The sequence below is a fragment of the Phalaenopsis equestris genome, unplaced genomic scaffold, assembly GCF_001263595.1.
Source record: "Phalaenopsis equestris unplaced genomic scaffold, ASM126359v1 Scaffold000002, whole genome shotgun sequence".
Lineage (NCBI taxonomy): Eukaryota > Viridiplantae > Streptophyta > Magnoliopsida > Asparagales > Orchidaceae > Phalaenopsis > Phalaenopsis equestris.
In genome coordinates this window covers 3,546,351-3,556,727 of record NW_018164444.1, presented here as the reverse complement: position 1 = coordinate 3,556,727, position 10,377 = coordinate 3,546,351, and positions in this window count along the sequence as shown.

The window sequence follows — 10,377 nt, the reverse complement described above, 5'->3', positions numbered from 1 at the left end:
GGGCAGCAAGTGCGCGTGGCTAGTAGAAGGTGGAGTAGTAGGGGTTGCAGCGTTGGCGAGCAGCAGGTGTTGGTGGCCGCCAGAAGGGTTTGGAGGGAAGTTGTACATATCTGCAGACTATTAGAGGGTGCGGGAGTGGTCAACGGCCTGCCAAGAGGTGCAAGGAGTCGGCAACCTATAGAAGGATGTCGAAGAGGTTGACAAGTGGCTTGGAAGTTACAAGAATCAACGACTTGCGGGAGTGAAACATCATATTTTCTTAACCGGAAAAGAGGAAACAAGAAAAACCAAAAAGAAGAAGAAATGATGAGTCGAGTAACGAAGAATAGAGGAAGAAAAAATGAACAGTTTTAAGTCGAAGAGGGAGAGATGCAGTGACAGGTTCAAGTAGTTAAAGGGATATTTCTGGTTATAAATCCATGCGTAGGGGGATAGTGGAGGTGAGTCGACTTACCTGGTAAGTCGAACAGCGAGAGCGAAAAACGATAGACGCCAATTAGAGCATCCCGTAGCCATAGGTAGTGACGTCAATGAACGACAACATCTTTGTTGAGCAAGGAGAAGGAAGAGGGTGGCGGTGGCGGCGTTGAGCCTTGTTGAGTTGTCAAAGAGGAAGAGGTCGAGGGTCGAGCGAGGCAGGAGCAGCGAGAGTACAGCACCCTAGCCTACCAACAAAGAAGAAGAAGAGACGAGAGAGCATCATAGTGGAGGAAGGTCGAGATCGTGCAGGTGAAGAAAGAGAAGCAATTGAGCATAAAAAGAGGAGACAAGAAGCTAGCGTGCGAATGAAGAAGAGATTCATACGGCTAGCTGAGCCCAACTGAGCTTTTGGTAAGGTAAGAATTATAAATTTTGTATTTTAATAATATATATTATTTGGTTCATATATATGCAATACCCATAAATATTATCATAATAATAATAATAATAATATGATAGATTATTTGAAATTTAAAAACAAAGTTTACAATTACTTATCTGAGTGGACATTTATTGGATATTGAATAAAAACATAAATGTTGATTTAGTTAAAATTTTGACAGTCAAATTAAATTAACATGAATACTTAAAATAAAGCTTTTAATCAACAATTAAAGTTACATAAGTAATTAAGAAATTAATTAAGATAATTAGTAATATGCTTAAGATTACATTTTTACGATATTATAGGCAACTAACTATTGAAAGCAAAGATTAAACGTATTTGAAACAATTCATTCAACTTTGAGGTGTGTACTTGTACTTTTAATCTATAGTAATAATTTGTTTCTTCACAATGTTTTGCAGTTGATGACACATGCACATATTTTATTCTGTTTGAGATATTTTTCTTCATCGATCATATTGTAATGAATATTCTAGCTACTTAAACTTATGTATTTAACGTATGTTTTATATAGTATACTTAAATAAATGTGACAAATACACGAATGAGATGCTTATATTGACTGTTTATATGTGCATAATTGACTATGATGGAGTCACTCCTTAATAGTAATAGTGAGGGAACACTAAGTTATGCACGTGTATAAAAAAAGATATTGATATCGATGTGTCTTAATTGACATAATTTTTAAACGGTACTCCTATGACAGTTATATAGATAATAATAATAATAATAATGATAATATAAAGACACTTTGAATATTATCAAATATTTATATTAATTTATTAAAAAGTTTAACTAGCATGCATATTGCTTCATTTTCTCTTATATTATTGTAATTTATGAGTATGAATATTCAATGATTCGTTTAGCTCACAGTTGTTTTAAATTAAAAATGTTAAGTGAATTAAAAGATAAGTAATAAAAAAAAATGACTATAGAAGATGCGAACAACCATTAATGAGATAATTCTAATTGTACTATTTTAATTTAATTTGATTAGTGGTTTTTTCAATTGTTAAATTGTATATTAATATAAAAAACTTAATTCACACCGTCTGAACATCTATACCCGTCTTGGTTAATTCTAATCTCCAAGTCAGGTCATGACAGAAATGATGCAAAAGAGTATGACAGTTGGCTTGGAAGTGCCAAAAGGAGTCGGCGGCCTGCGGGAGAGTATAGGGAGGAGTCAGCATACTGACGAATATTGAGAGGTGTTCAAAGAGTGTGGCGGCAGGTGAATAGGTGCTGGTAGTGGCAAGAGAGGTTGACGGACTGCAAGGAGATGCAGAAAGAAATCTGCAGTCAGGTACGACTGTCAGAAGGGAGGCTCCGGTCTACTGAAGGTGCGTGCAGGAGCATGCGGCAGGCTGGAAGCGCAGGAAGAAGCCTGGGGCAATCTAGAAGCACTGAATGAAGTCTTCGGCAATTTGGAAGCGCGGAAAGGGGTATGCAGCAATCTGGAAGAGTTGAATAGAAGTGGTGATAGCAAGAAGCGGAGGAATAGCGAAGATAGTAACCACTTTGAACAAGTTACAGTAGGAGCACATTGTCGTTGTCAGATACAGCCCTCGAAAGGAAGAACACTGGCGGCAGAATTTTGAATTCAGTAATCAATCAATCGCCTTTAACCTAAGCAAACACCACATATAAATAATAGGGATTAGTAAGTAGAATAGGTAAGGATTATAATAAGAAAGAGACAGAAAATGAGGGACATAAAAATAGAGAAAAGATAAAAAAGGAGAGTAATGGAAAAGGAAAGGAAATAGGAGGGAAACAAAAAAGGAAAGGGTAAGAGTGTGGTGAGAGCAGATCCCCCCTTGTCCCATTCTAGAGGTCGAACAGTTCCGCAAAATTGAAAATGGTTGAAGCGTTGTAGCCAATCTGACAGAGCAATCTTGTATTTGTTATCATTCAGCTTACGAAAGTATTCTGAAATGTCCATCTGCTCTAGCTTAAGCTTCTTAATTGCTCCCACATAAAATTTTACCTCTATACTTGTAGAAGACATGTCTCATTTTTTGTACATCATAGACACATACATGCATTGCTTTTGTATATTTTTTGTATATTAATGCAAATGCATATTTCAAGAAAATCTTTCCTTCTTTAATTGAATCCACACAGGTAGTCTTCTTAGAAGACACCTTCTTTCTAGACTTATTTGTCTGTATTTGATATTTGTGGTTCTGCTTGACAATCTCCTTGTCAACCTCCTCATAGATTTTCTAAATCCTCGTAGAGTTTCTAAATCTCGTGAACCCGTCTTGTGACATCTTCTTTGACCTCCGATGTCGGCAAGAATTGTACCGACTCAAGTGATTTAAGCAGATTGTGCCTGTATATAATCTTGAACGGTGTCCATTAATACATTTTTGATATAATAATGCAAATGCATATTTCAAGGAAATCTTTCCTTCTTTAGTCGAATCCACACGAAGTCGTCTTCTTGGAATGTCGCCTTCTTTCTGACTTATTTGCCTGTGTTTGATATTTGTTGTTTTGTTTAGCAATCTCCTTGCCAACCTCCTCGTAGAGTTTTTAAATCTCGTGAACCCACCCTATAACATCTTTGCTGACCTCCGATGTCAACAAGAATTGTACCAACTCAAGTGGTGTAAGTGGATTGCTACTGCATATAATCTCAAACGGCGGCCAACCTATAGTTTGACTCACGGATCTCTTGTAGGCCTAAATCGGCTTAAGCTAAGAAGAAATCCAACTACTTGATAATCTTTTCCACGACCATCTAAGAAGGTATCCTAGGCTCCTGTTCATGACTACTGTCTGGTCGTCTGTTTGTAGACGAGATGTTAACTGAATGAGAGTTTGGTATCTAGCATCCCCAACAAAAGTTCTCCAGAAGTGGCTTAGAAATTTGAAGTCTCTATCGAAGGTAATGGTCCTAAGAATTCTGTGCAACCTCACAATCTCCCAGAATTATAAATCGATGATATGAGACGCGTCCAGTGTCCTTCTGCAAGGTACGAAATGTGTCATCTTCAATGGTCCTAAGAATTCTGTGCAACCTCACAATCTCCTAGAATTATAAATTGATGATATGAGACGCGTCCAGTGTCCTTCTGCAGGATACGAAATGTGTCATCTTCAAAAAGTGGTCCACTACAACCATTACGAAATCCTTTTTCTTCTGTGTCCTCGAGAGACTCACCACAAAGTTTGTACTAACACCCACCCATGTGCCTCTATACTGGAATTAGATTATACAACCTAGCATTCTACCCTCTTATCTTTGCCAGATATAAGAAGCAGCACTGCCTGATATGTCACTCAACATCTCTCGTCAATCAAACCAAAAGAAATGCTCCCGCACGAGGGTGAGATACTTGTCCCTGCCACAAAATGTCTCGTTAATCCTCCATTGTGACTCTCATGAACAATGACTTCACCTGAGAATGCACAACTGACTCTGACTGAATAAGCAGTCATCTGCTTGGTAATACTGCCTAGTTAGTTTCTCTTGACATTGTTCCCAGTTTTTCTTGAAGCCCTCATCTACATTGTACAAATCCTTTACAAACTCAAACCCCAAAACTTGTGTACGCAATGTTGTGATTGACGAGTGACGACGACTCAGCTCGTCTGCTATGCGTTCTGGCTCTCCACCTTGTGCTTAAGCACGAATTGGAATGATGCTAGAAAGTTCATCCAAGTGGCATGTCGGCCCTTTAGTTTGTTTGGCTATAGAGAAATGATGCTAGAAAGTTCTCCACCTTGTGTCAAGGCCTCGTGATCCGTAAATAGCGTAAACTCACTGGTCAACAAGTAATGATTTCAATGCTCCAAAACTCATACAGTAGCATAAAATTTCATGTCGTATGTTGAGTATTTCCTTTTGAATTCATTAGCTTGTCACTGAAAAAGGCGATTGAGTGAACCCCCTTGGCCCAGCATTGCCCCTATTCCCATGCTAGATGGATCATATACTCTACCTAAAATGGCTGGTTGAAGTCAAGTGAGGCTAGCAAGTGCGCCTGAGTCACTTTCGCCTTCAAGGTGTCAAAGTTGGTATGAGTTGACTGTCATCCACGTGAACTCCTTCCCATTTAAAAGCTCTGTCAGAGAAGCGGTGATGGTGTTTTAAAAGCTCAGAAAGTCGAATGGCATAAATGCACACTCATATAACCCATCTCGTGTTTCAAAAGCGGTCTTCCACTCGTTTCTTGGCGCATAAATGCACACTCATATAACCCATCTCGTGTTTTAAAAGCGGTCTTCCACTCGTTTCTTGGCCTCATCTTTATTTGGTGGTATCTCAGTCGATCTTGGAAAAGATGGCGGCTCTGTATAACCGGTCCAAAAGATCATCAAGGCGAGTTATGGGGAGCTGGTACTTGATGGTAATTTTGTTGATGGCTCTTTTGTGGATGCACACCCTCCATGTCCTGTCTTTCTTGGCTACCATTAATGCGGGGGCAGCACAGGGGTCGGTACGCTCTCTAACAAACCCCCTCGCAATGAGATCCTGCATCTATCGTTGTAACTTCTCATACTCTGTCGGTCTTAGCATGTAGGTGGGCCAATTCGACAACACTAATCCTGGTTTGAGATATATGGCATGTTGAATATCCCTCAGTAACGGCAATCTCTCAAAGAGACTGTCCGTCAACATGTCCTAGAAGTTGTATAGTTTTGGGTGGAGTGGCGTTGGTATTACATTCTCCATCTATGTCCCCTCGAGTAGGACTAAAGACACTGTTATTGGCGCATCTCGAACTAATTGCATGAAATTGGCTCTTGATACTAATGCTTCCTATGTGTCACCTACTCCTCTCGTATCCTTAACAGATAACAACATGATGCACTTCCCTTCCTTCTATAAGTATAGAGATTCCTGAAGTCATCGTGATGAGCCTTGCGGTCAAACTATCAAGGTTTTCCCAATAGAATATAACATGTGTCCATCGGCACCACGTTACACAAAACTTGCTCTTGTAACTAATCTTCAATTGAAAACTCAACTAGGCACTGCTGATCCGCGTTTATCTCATTTTCCCTTTTTAGCCAGAAGAAAGAATAGAACTGAGAATATTTCTTCGTGGTCAATCCCAACTTTTTCACCATCAATGGGGACACTACATTTTCACGACTCTCGCTGTCAATTATCAGACTGCAAATATTGTTTTTCATCGTACACTTGGTGCAGAAGATGTCCCTAAATCATGACTAATCTCTTTCCTGTTATGACCGCAAAATTCTCCGTAAAACTAACATTTCTCCTTCATCACACTGGAGCTGAAGCTTTTCCTCATAGCTATCCTCGAACTCCTCGTCCTCTATCTCCTCGACGACACCCAAATCAATGAAGGAGACAACTCGGCTCGTGGGACAATTGAATACTATGTAAGTAGCACCTAAAACACTTTCTAGCCGACATTGTCCCGTAAGGACTACCATTTTCTTGCATCTTCTCGTTCGACTTGATATTGTCACTCTCCGGTACTCTTTCCTGCTATTCCTAAAGTAGTCTTGTTCGTAATCATAGCTGTCGATGGTGGCCTGATAAGAATTATTGCTTGAAGGAGGAGGTTTGTGGCGTAATTTGCTTCTGTCGCCTTTCAAACTTGAAGGTTAATGTCTGGACATCTCCAACTGACTAGTATGGCTATAATTGTACCACGTTGCTAATAGTGAGTTCCAGTTCCCCAAGATATCGGGGGTTTGTCTTCTCCTCTGGCTCGACCAGCTCACACGTCATCTGCAGTTGATTGAACTATGTTGTGAATTCATTACTGAAGGATCCCACGACTGCAAGTGATAGAGCCTCAGAAACATATCATGGAGACCATAAGTGTTTCCACTACAGTTCCTTCCTCATCTTATCCCATTTGAAAATTTTAGCACGGCCTTCTCTTTTACTCTGCTTCTGCAAGCTCACCCACTATAAGGAGGCGCTCTTTTTCAACTTGATAGCTCCAACTTTACCCGTGTATCCTCTGAAACATCCTTATATTCAAATATTCTCTCTACTGATTATAGTCAGTCAACAAAGCCAGCTGGATCCATTCCTTTATCAAACTCTGGCAGATTCACTTTGATGTTGAAGTCCTTGTGTCCCCCTTATGCGGGCTCCTGTCTCGACCTCTTGTGATATTAAATTCTGACGTGGCGCGGTCGGTATTCCTTATCGTTGATATCTTCTCTATGAAACAAATTCAGATCTTCGTCCCTACTGTCACTTCGACTGTCTCAATCGTAGTCAAGGGTAACCTCTTCTTGGGTTTCATCATCTATCCTGCTAACCTCTGTGGCTGACGACAGATTTCCTGTTATATTTCATTATAAGTGGGGTTTAGTTGGTGTCTCCTCGGGGGCATGGTTGAGGTTTGGGACCTGCTTCATCATCTATCCTGCTAACCTCTGTGGCTGACGATAGATTTCCCGTTATATTTCATTATAAGTGGGGTTTAGTCGGTGTCCCCTCGAAGGCATGGTTGAGGTTTGGGACCTGTGTAAGAAAAGGGAAAAAAGGAAAAAAAAAGAAGGAAAGAAAGAAAGAACGAAAAGGCAAGAAGAAGAAGATAAAAAAGAGGGATGGAAAAAAGAAAAGAGAGAAGAAATAAAGTTGGTGAACTCTAAAGAACCCTAAGATAGAACTAGGGTAAGGCTAGTTTTGATAACAAATGAAACCGGAGTTAACACAACCCACGACGATGGAAAATAAATATTATTAAGTATATAACAAGGGATACAATCAAGACTCGAAACAACCAAGAAAACAAGACAATAAAGACAGGATTAGCATAATTCAACTATGACCTACAAAGAGTATTTGCAAACGTCACAACGGTGAGATAACTGGTGAGGGGAAGCGAAAGGGAGCAGCAATTGTGAGTGGTTGTTGGAACGTGGAGGGCAGTAGCAGGTGCGGGTGGCTACTAGAAGCCAGAGCGATATGGGCTGCGACGTTGGCGAGTAGTAGGTGCGGGTGGCTCCCAGAAGGGTCTGGAGGGAAGCTACAGGTGTCTGCAGGTAGCTGGAGGATGCGGGAGTGGTCAAAAAATTGTTGGAAGCTACAGGGAGGACTCAGCAACCTGCAGAACGATGCAGAAGTGATCGGCAACTTGATGGGAAGTGACGGAAGCAATCGGCGGCTAGTTGGGATGTGCGGGAAGGAACCGGCGACCGCTAGGAGGCACCGGAGGAGGGTGGCAACAGGCAACCAGATGCTGGTAGTTGTTGACAGCTACTAGAAGGGGCAAGAGAGGTCGAGATTGCAGAGAGATCTAGGGAGGAATCTGCGGTCAACTATGAATGTCGGAAGGGAGGTTGCGGTCTGCAGGAAATGCGGGCAAGAGTTTGCTGCTGGTTGGAAGCCCAAGCAGAAGCCTGTGAAAATCCAGAAGCGCTGGATGGAGTCTACCACAATCTCGAAGTGCTAGATGGAGTCTGCGGCAACCTGGAAGCACAAGAAGGGGGGTCTGTAGCAATCTGGAAGCATTGGATGGAACCGGTGGTAGCAAGAAGCGAAGGAATACGGAGATAATCACCACTTCAGACAAATTATAGTTGGAACACCTTCTCATCGTCGGATACAGCTCTCGGAAAGGAATAACGCACGAGGAAGAATGTTGAATTTAGGAATCAAACAATCAATCAATCGCCTCTAACCTAAACAAACATCTCATATATACAATAGGGATTAGTATACAATAGGGATTAGTATGTAGAATAAGTAAGGATTAAAATAAAAAAGAAATAGAAAATAAAGGACATAGAATAAGCAAGAGATATAAAAGGTGAGTAATGGAAAAAGGAAGGGGAATAGGCAGGTAACGGAGAAGAAAAGTGGGGAGTATGGCGGGCGATAGGTACCCCTTCTGGGGGCCGGTTCAGTCAGCCCGCTTCACAGCCCCGCGTCAAATTGTAAATTAAAATCATAAATATAAATATTTTTTTAAATTGTAGGCGTTATATTGAAGGAGTTCCAATTAAATAGTAAAAAGATTTAAAATCGTATTATCGGGCAACAAAGTGAACACTTATTTCTAAATTATAGCAATAATATTGCATTCTTCTAAACTAATTATGATAGATTAGCATTTCTTTAAATATCTTGATAGTGGAAGTTTAATATGATTATTCTATTCTTTTGGACCGATTGATCATATTGAAATGTATTTAACAAATTCTCTTAGCATGTTTAATTTTACTCTTTTATGCATTATTTATTGTAAAAACGTATAGAATTATACGAAAATGAAAATGATATAAACTATACATAATATTTTTCTTTGCATATTGACGGAAAAAATTCACCTTTTTTTATGACAATAACTAGAGATGTTAAAGTACATTGGCATGTAAATTATAAAAAAAATATTAATTTTGATGTATCTTAATTTATACAATTTAGACAGTACTCATATGTAGTAATATGATATAGTTAATATAAGATATTGCATATCAAAATAAATTAATTTAGAACCTCTTGAATGGCAATTTTTTAATTTACAAACTATTAAATAATTTTTTATTGATTCCCTATATTTGAATAGCACTTACGGAATGCGGGATTGCGCACAATCGCAATGCGAACATGGGATTTCACATGTTCTATTGATCATGGGAATAGATCTCGTCCAAGTAGAGAATTTCAGTGGGATTTTCGGTGTCTAATAGCACTTACGGAATGCGGGATTGCGCACAATCGGAATGCGGACATGGTATTTCACATTTTCTATTGATCATGGGAATACATCTCGTCGTAGAGAATTTCAGTGGGATTTTCGGTGTCTCGGAATGGAGACGATGGGATTCCACCCATTCTACACCGACAAAAAGGATTTCTTGCCTATGTACCGTTGTCAATCCTTTCAGGGCCAAATTTCTTATATTTCCTAATTAAGATAAGAATTTACTTGAGGGACTATTTATATCTCATTATTTCTTACTTTTTTCAGACTTTTTGGTTTTGTAATGTTATTTGAAGGTGTTTTCCGTTGAGCATTGTATCTTTGAGTTTCTTTCAAGTGGTGTGTCTGTAACCTGATAGGATTGAAATGGTAATCTCTCCCAAATGTTCAAAGGTCTCCTCCGCCATTGAACCTCCTGCCTACTGTCATTTGACAACAAATAGATGCTATTTACAGTAGAAACCTGCAGCATTCCACTGTCAATCCGCTATCCCGCCAAACACAGCCTTTCATTCTCTTACTCGTGTTACCCATCCTACAACTTCCCAGACGCTTTTATGTATTCCCAAACCTTCAAGGAGCCCTAAAAATGTATAATCTGATATTAGAGCCCGGCAAACCCTAAATTTTAAGATATTTATCTTTCTACTTGAAAACCAAAATCTCAAAAAACAAAAAAAAGATTCACATCATACACAAACCATTCCTACTGCAATTCCTAACCCTAACCCTAAATTTTCAAAATCCAGCCTTTTTACATCACCAAAAAAATGTCCCAACTTCTATCACTAAAATTCAAAATTTTGACCAAACTTTTATCAATAACCT